Raw genomic sequence first — 6,909 nt, forward strand, 5'->3', positions numbered from 1 at the left:
ATCCTGTCTATCCTGGAGGGGCCTGGACCCTTTAGTAATCCTGTTTGTCCTAGAGGGGCCTGGACCCTTTAGTAATCCTGTCTATCCTGGAGGGGCCTGGACCCTTTAGTAATCCTGTCTATCCTGGAGGGGCCTGGACCCTTTAGTAATCCTGTTTGTCCTGGAGGGGCCTGGACCCTTTAGTAATCCTGTCTATCCTGGAGGGGCCTGGACCCTTCAGTAATCCTGTCTATCCTGGAGGGGCCTGGACCCTTTAGTAATCCTGTCTATCCTGGAGGGGCCTGGACCCTTTAGTAATCCTGTCTATCCTGGAGGGGCCTGGACCCTTTAGTAATCCTGTCTGTCCTGGAGGGGCCTGGACCCTTTAGTAATCCTGTTTGTCCTGGAGGGGCCTGGACCCTTTAGTAATCCTGTCAATCCTGGAGGGGCCTGGACCCTGTAGTAATCCTGTCTATCCTGGAGGGGCCTGGACCCTTTAGTAATCCTGTCTGTCCTGGAGGGGCCTGGACCCTTTAGTAATCCTGTCTATCCTGGAGGGGCCTGGACCCTGTAGTAATCCTGTTTGTCCTGGAGGGGCCTGGACCCTTTAGTAATCCTGTCTATCCTGGAGGGGCCTGGACCCTTTAGTAATCCTGTTTGTCCTGGAGGGGCCTGGACCCTTTAGTAATCCTGTCTATCCTGGAGGGGCCTGGACCCTTTAGTAATCCTGTTTGTCCTGGAGGGGCCTGGACCCTTTAGTAATCCTGTTTGTCCTGGAGGGGCCTGGACCCTTTAGTAATCCTGTTTGTCCTGGAGGGGCCTGGACCCTTTAGTAATCCTGTTTGTCCTGGAGGGGCCTGGACCCTTTAGTAATCCTGTCTATCCTGGAGGGGCCTGGACCCTTTAGTAATCCTGTCTATCCTGGAGGGGCCTGGACCCTTTAGTAATCCTGTTTGTCCTGGAGGGGCCTGGACCCCTGTAGTAATCCGTTCTGTCTGTCTGTGAAGTGGCCGTGGCAGACAGGAGAAGAGGAGGAGAGAAGGCTGGGTCTATCTGGATCATGATGGGCTAATTACTGCCATAGTGATGAGTGGTGGTTGAAGGAAAAGGAGAGCTCGCTAGAGCCGGCAGCGTTACTGACTGCTCCGTTGTAGGAGGAGCCACCCCTCAGCTTGACGGATATTTCTCCTGACCTCGGAGAAAGGAGAGAGAGAGAGAGAGAGAGAGAGAGAGAGAGAGAGAGAGAGAGAGAGAGAGAGAGAGAGAGAGAGAGAGAGAGAGAGAGAGAGAGAGAGAGAGAGAGAGAGAGAGAGAGAGAGAGAGAGAGAGAGAGAGAGAGAGAGAGAGAGAGAGAGAGAGAGAGAGAGAGAGAGAGAGACTTTCACAGCTCCAGCAGCACTGCAGATCTCTCTGTGTAATGCTGTTCTTGGAGGAGTGTGAGTGAGGGACGTGTCTGGCAGCCATCCCAGTCAAACAGTAATACAGAGGTAAGAGGGTCTCTTCACTGAGCCACAGCACAGGATCCAGCACTGTAAGTCTATGTGTCATTCCTCTGTGACTGCCAATGTGGTATGTAGCTGCTTGTGTGTTACTGTGTAGAGTGTGCTGCTACATGTTGTCAGCTCTGAAAGAGAACATTTATTAATAGATGCGACAGAGAGGACAGTTGCTTAACAGAGACTAGGTAGGTGTCTTGATGCGCCATGCTTTTGTAACCATGGTGTGTGTGTGTGTGTGTGTGTGTGTGTGTGTGTGTGTGTAGGTGCGTGAGCATGCGTGCTTGTGGGTGTTGGTGGGAGGGTGTGTGAGTCTGGCTCTGTGTGTGTGCTTGTTGTGCGTAGTTATGACTGTGTGTTGTTCTTGATGTGGCAAATGGTTTTGAAACAGAGTCATTGTTGTGGAATAACACTAATGAATAAGTGTGGTGTAATGATGACGATCTCTGGAATATATTGTTTATGCAATGCCATGTCTGTCCAGACTGCAGCAGAAAAACACCCTTGTTGTTACTGTACTGTAGGACATGCTCCTCGCCCCCTCTGTTTACTACTTGGGTGACACATTTCAATGGTTAAATGTCACTATTTTGACATATTCCAATGAGACCATGTTGATTTACTGTATCATCAAAGATGTTGCCTGCTTATATATAAATCAATGCGAGCAGCTAGTGAGAGACACCACAGCAGCAGCACCACCTGCAGAATTCTCCCAATGCAATATCTGTCCATTACTTTCACTGGCAATACCCTGCTTCAGCCACTTAGTTGAAGCAGTACTGTGTATGATTTGAATACCACCATTTTGGGCCTCCCGAGTGGCGCAGCGGTCTAAGGCACTGCATCGATCCCGGGCTGTATCACAACCGACCGTGATCGGGCGTCCCATAGGGCGGTGCACAATTGGCCCAGCGTTGTCCGGGTTAGGGGAGGGTTTGGCCGGTGGGGCTTTACTTGGCTCATCGCACTCTAGCGTCTCCTTGTTGCGGGCCGGGGGCCTGCAGGCTGACTTCGGTCGTCAGGTGAACAGTGTTTCCTCCGACATCTTTGTGCGGCTGGCTTCATGGTTAAGCAGGCGGGTGTTAAGAAGCACGGTTTGGCCGGTCATGTTTCGGAGCTCGCATTATGAGATAAGATCGAAATTGGGGAGAAAAAGGCAGTAACATTTTTAAATAATAAATACCACCATTTTACTAAATACCAGAGATTTAGAACTGACTAGGTAGAGCGTGACAGGGTGCTCCGTACATCAAATACCTCTGTGGTTGCTGTTTACCCAAACACCAGATTGAGCCCTCTGATGCCACAGCTATTCAGTTTAGAGGCCTTCCGTCTCCTCTTCTTCTCTTCCCCTCATCCCTTCTTCTCCTCCCTTCTTTTCTCCTCCTCCCTTCTTCTCTTCTCCTCTGCCCTCATAGCTCTCCTCATCCTGCAGTGATATTGTCTGCTATTGTCAGAGCTACACATGAGTTACATATGATAATGCCTCCTTCCCCTCTTTCACTCCTCCCTCCCTTCCTCATCCTAACCACCTACGCAGGTTATATCTACTCTGTTATTGGGTCATATTTCTCATTTTATTGGCCAACGTGATGTGCATTCTGGGAGCGTTCAGGAGTGCTGTGGGTGGAGCCGTTATGAAAGGCTGTGTTTGGAGCTGGGTGTTAATGATACAGCCCCACAAGACTTTACAGAACATAACCACACACACTTCAGGGATGGCTGGAAATGATATCTTGAGAGAGAGAGAGAGAGAGAGAGAGAGAGAGAGAGAGAGAGAGAGAGAGAGAGAGAGAGAGAGAGAGAGAGAGAGAGAGAGAGAGAGAGAGAGAGAGAGAAAAAAAAAAACACTAAAAAGGGTAAATACATTTCTCTGGTGTTCTTCTCCAAGGCTAATGTTGTCGAGAGAACACTACACTACACAGATAATGTTCTGTACCAGATGCGTAATACATAACCCAATGTCAGCCCTCGTGCCATGTTTATACCTGTGTCATAGGCCTTTAAGTGAATGCAGTGTCATCACTCTCAAGCAACCCTGAGTAAAAACTGCACAAGATGTTGCTTGTTATCATTAGTCCTCCTGGTCTACCGCATAGCCTCGCTCTCTCTCTCTCTCTCTCTCTCTCTCTCTCTCTCTCTCTTTCAATTCAATTTCAATTTAAGGGCATGGGAAACATACATTTGAAGTCGGAAGTTTACATACACTTAGGTTGGAGTCATGAAAACTTGTTTTTTAACCACTCCACAAATTTCTTGTTAACAAACTATAGTTTTTGCAAGTCGGTTAGGACATCTACTTTGTGCATGACACAAGTAATTTTTCCAACAATTGTTTACAGACAGATTATTTCACTTATAACTCATTGTATCACAATTCCAGTGGGTCAGAAGTTTACATACACTAAGTTGACTGTGCCTTTAAACAGCTTGGAAAATTCCAGAAAATTATGTCATGGCTTTAGAAGCTTCTGATAGGCTATTTGACATAATTTGAGTCAATTGGAGGTGTACCTGTGGATGTATTTTAAGGCCTACCTTCAAACTCAGTGCCTTTTTGCTTGACATCATGGGAAAATCAAAAGAAATCAGTCAAGACCTCAGAAAACAAACTGTAGACCTCCACAAGTCTGGTTCATCCTTGGGAGCAATTTCCAAATGCCTGAAGGTACCACGTTCATCTGTACAAACAATAGTACGCAAGTATAAACACCATGGGACCACGCAGGCGTCATACCGCTCAGGAAGGATACACGTTCTGTCTCCTAGAGATGAACGTACTTTGGTGCTAAAAGTGCAAATCAATCCCAGAACAACGGCAAAGGACCCTGTGAAGATGCTGGAGGAAACAGGTACAAAAGTATCTATATCCACAGTAAAACGAGTCCTACATCGACATAACCTGAAAGGCCGCTCAGCAAGGAAGAAGCCACTGCTCCAAAACCGCCATAAAAAGCCAGACTACGGTTTGCAACTGCACATGGGGACAAAATTCTGACATTTCACATTCTTAAAATAAAGTGGTGATCCTAATTGACCTGAGACAGGGAATTTTTACTTGGATTAAATGTCAGGAATTGTGATAAACTAAGTTTAAATGTATTTGGTGTATGTAAACTTCCAACTTCAACTGTATGTTAACACTGGCAAAGCAAGTTAAGTTGATAATTAACACAAGTGAAATAAACAATACAAATTAACAGTAAACATTACACTCACAGAAGTTCCAAAAGAATAAAGACATTTCAAATGTCATATTATGTCTATATACAGTGTTGTAACGATGTGCAAATAGTTCCGTACAAAAGGGAAAATAAACATAAATATGGGTTGTATTTACAATGAATGGTGTTTGTTCTTCACTGGTTGCCCTTTTCTTGGGGCAACAGGTCACAAATCTTACTGCTGTGATGGCACACTAGTATTTATCAAAGTTTGGTTTCTTTCTTTCTCTCTCTCTCTCTCTCTCTCTCTCTCTCTCTCTCTCAATATCTCTCTTTCAATTCAATTCAATTAACATTGAAGCCTCTCCCTCCCCCTCTCTCCATCCCCTCCCCCTCCCCATTCTTTCCTTCTCACCCTCCCCATCCTCTCTCTCTCTCTGCTGACCAGTAGTGTATCAGTGGGACACAGTGTGATATTGTGCAGCTCTGTGACCGTGCTGAGGGGGAGGCAGTTCTCACCTCGTGATGAGAAATGGGGACGGCGTGAGTGAATAGCTGTCATTGATAAGAGCCCAGGACCATTTGTCCGGCGGGCAGCTGCCCCTTACTTCAGACATTGATCCTGGACGTCAGCTGTGAAAACACAACCCAGGCCAAATGTTTCTTCCCAGACCACAATTGATGATTCAACTCTCACATTCATAAATATAAACTAGCCATGGCTATTGCAGATCTAATATTGCTTTGAATATTAAATCTGCTGATGTTCACATACTTGATTTGTATGATGATCCAATCACGCTGTTAGGAAACGGAATATTAAAGCATTACTGATGTATGTATATTGTTATGTTATTGACAGAATATCCCATCCAGGCCTGTTGTTTAGAGGAGGAGCAGTGTTTAACAAGTGTTCAACATTGTAAAACTACAGCCCTACCTGTAATAATCTGCCTTTGCTTGTTGACAGGCTTGTTGACTTTTGAGTGTGTGGCTTAACTGCCTGCACTTATGCTTTAGTTATAGCCTACATTCATTTCTATGAGTATAATCTTTTGTCAGTCAAGGCCACTCTGCATAGCTGTAACCTTCCATTACTCTGTGCTGGTTGTGTGTGGACAGGCTCCAACTAAAGACTATTAATCATTCCAGAACTACCATCCTTTGTCTGAGGAACAGGAAGCCACTGAAACCCAGAGAGCTTGCCCTACACTATTTGGGGGTTTTCTATGTATTGCTGTGAGTCTAGCCTCTAATGTTCTTTCTTTCTTTAATTTTTATCCAGTTATGTTGCCCTTGAGAGGGAGAGCGGCGAGAGAGAGAGATGAACAGTAATTCATTTTACAAGTTCATTAAATATGATAATGGTCTTTCTCTAGCTGGAGATGTCATGAGGTTAGGAAAGAGGCCTACTTTTGAAATGTTCATCAAGCAAGAAGAGACATCAAGACCTGCAGATTCATTGACTTCAATGACATCGATGTGCAAATCAACATTTCGAGAGCTTGGGACTATAAGGTTCTATCTGCAAAAAGATCATTCTGAGATAATTGGCTTTGAAGTTCCACTCAAACCTCATTGGTTTGAATGGTGTCAGGAATTTTTCATCTTGTATTCTTTTGAACTTAACATAAATTGGGGGTATTTAGAGTACTATATAGGTAAACATTGAACAGAACAAGGCCATGTCAACAACTCAAGTTTGACAAATGTATAGTCCCAAGCTTTCAAATTTGGTCAGATGTGTGAACAGCAGTATGTGATGTCATTGAGTAGTTGATGTGCTGTGCTGCGGTTCATGTGCAGGTTGGTTTCCTCTAGGAAGAGCAGATCACTGTCTGGCTACCTGATCTTCACGGAATGAATCCCTGCTACAGGCTGAGAGCCAACATTGTAATCTCTGAGGTTATACTGTTGATGTTGCACGGATGATCACACACTGACCATTACACACATGAACAAACTATACTGGGGTTCAAGACAGGTTGCTGTCTTGGACCCCAGTGTTAGACGAGCAGCACTTTCACCTGAGCATTGTCACCTGTCTTTTTCTGCTCTCCCCCACTCTGCTTGGACATGCTATGAGATGAGACCATTTTCAATAACCACAGTAAGGTTGGTGCCAATATCTTATTGAAATGCTGCTCAAACACAAAGTGAGCTTTCTCAGCCAACAACAACCAAAGTACCAGCAGAGCACTGGCAGCTGGCTTCTTCTCCAGTCACAGTAGACAAAGCCCCGCCAGCTCACTCTGTGTAGACTGGCA

The sequence above is a fragment of the Salvelinus namaycush genome, chromosome 21 (genome assembly GCF_016432855.1).
Source record: "Salvelinus namaycush isolate Seneca chromosome 21, SaNama_1.0, whole genome shotgun sequence".
NCBI classification, from domain to species: domain Eukaryota; kingdom Metazoa; phylum Chordata; class Actinopteri; order Salmoniformes; family Salmonidae; genus Salvelinus; species Salvelinus namaycush.